We start from the raw sequence: 2,256 nt of genomic DNA, 5'->3' as shown, positions 1-2,256 counted from the left end.
CAGCCATGGCTGCCGGTGGTGGAGGGTGGAGGTGGTGGTGAAATTGAAGTTTCAACACCCACCTTTCACCTAATTTGCAGTTCAGTCCATTCTTTTTAAAAACATTTCAAAAAAAATATCATGTTATTTATAAAATCAGAAAATATTTATTTATTTATTTGAAATTCAGAAAATTCTTTTTAATAATTTATTTACTTAAAAATAACTCTGATTTATTTTATTGATTAATTTTACTTAGTTTTTAATTATTTTATTTAATCTATTAATTGAATATTAATTGGTTAATTATTTTAATTAATTATTAATTGATTTTAATTAATTTATTAATTAGATTTAATTATTTATTTTTGATTTAAAAATTCTGAAAAATAGTTTCGAGCTTTTAAATATTATTTAAAATTATTTTCAAAGCTCAATAATTATTATTAAATCAGTTTAAAGTCAGATTCGGGTTTTTGAACCCAATTATTTAGTTATAAAATGGTTTGGAGACTCATTTTAATTCCGAAAAATGTTCAAAAATTCGTATTAAATACCTGAAAAATTATTTTATTCCCGAATCTTCTTTGAATAATTATTTTAATTGAACATCTTGCGTGCTACATGTTATATGTGATCCGATTGATGTATAATATGACTGTATGTGCATGGTTTAACGGTTTTATTCATAACTTTCAATCCGTACGTCGGATTTGGGTAAAATGAAGGGTAGTTAGAAGCTTGTAATGAATAAAACGAGATGAGAATTAGTATTGATACATAAATGTGATGTTTAACAGAGGAACCAAGACGTAGAAAGGGAAAGCAAGTAGTCAGTGAGTGGGAACCAATTGACAAGTACAAGTAGCGTAAAAGTGAATTAATTAGGCAAGTACTTCTGCTCTTTCTTGTAATATATTGCAAGTACCTTTGAAATCTTTTCAGTATTTTATTACAAGTTGTTCTTGTTCTATAATGCAAATACTCTGAAGTACTTAACCCCAAACCCAGATTCTTATTGATCTTGAGCCGCAAGCCTGATTCCTCGTAAACCATTGATTGTTGAACTCTTGGATACTACTCCACACATATCCGATACTACTCCACAAATACATATCTACCACATACTGATTCTTGATGTGAGATTGCTTCACATACCAACCCTTATACCTTGTATAACAGAAGACCAATTCTTGTAACCCTTGAACCCCTGGTCTTCTACTTTCTGATTCTTTCCTTGATTGAAAGCCAATCTTTTTAAATTCCTTTTTATACCTTCATGGAATTATGATTTACCCTATACTTCAAGATAAATGTTGATTATGATTCAGTTAATTGATTTACATAGCTTATCATATTGTTATCATAAAATTGGATTGTTTTTAAATATGAACCAGATTCATGGTTGAACCAGATTCGTGGTCATGATAGGCCAATGTGTGTCTTGGATCCAGTATGTAGAGTAAAGTTGGGAGCCTTGCTCGGGTTTAGTGTGTGACTGATCAGCAGCCTAACATTGGTTTTTAAAATAAAAGTGAATATCCAATTCTGATTATTTCTTATCAGTAAACTTGATTTCTTATATCATGTCAATTGATCATTGTTAATCTCAGTGACTGTCATTATGACTTGCTGAGCTAGTTAGCTCTCTCTTGCAAATCTGTTTATATTCTTTTTCAGTTAAAAAAGAAACTGGTGGTAGCGAGGATCCCCAGACAAGCGTGCGAGCTAGATATCCAGGTTGAAATGGGATAAGCTAGCAGATGATGTTTGGCTTAGTTGTGTTGCTAGTTTGTAATAAAGTTTACTTCCGTTGTAAGATGAATAAATTGGAATTTGGAACGTTTGTAATATAAATAAGGTTGTGGCTTGTAGGCATAAACTGCTTCGATCCGTGGAATATGGTAAGTAGGGTCATTGTATATATATTATTATAATCATAAACTGGTTTAAATATGGTGTGTGTGTGTGTTGTGGACCCCAAACTTCTGACCCGGGTTTGGAGAACGTCACATGTTTGGTATCAGAGCTAAGGTTTAAAGTCACTGCCACAAGCCTCAATTCTCAGGAATGGGTAGTGGGTTAATATTAGTATTAGAAAATAAAGAAATAGAATGTCAAGAGGCTTAGTGTGACTAAATAGTAGGTTTTAGTATGATTCGTGACGAGCTTCGAGGTTCTTATCTAGCGCAGATTCCTTTATCTCAATATCATCTGATCATTCAGACCTATTAGTCAGAAGACCGTCATCTGATCCACATCCTGCTCTTCCACCGG

Source organism: Apium graveolens, chromosome 1 (genome assembly GCF_009905375.1).
Source record: "Apium graveolens cultivar Ventura chromosome 1, ASM990537v1, whole genome shotgun sequence".
NCBI lineage: Eukaryota > Viridiplantae > Streptophyta > Magnoliopsida > Apiales > Apiaceae > Apium > Apium graveolens.
Note: the sequence above shows the minus strand (reverse complement) of the source record.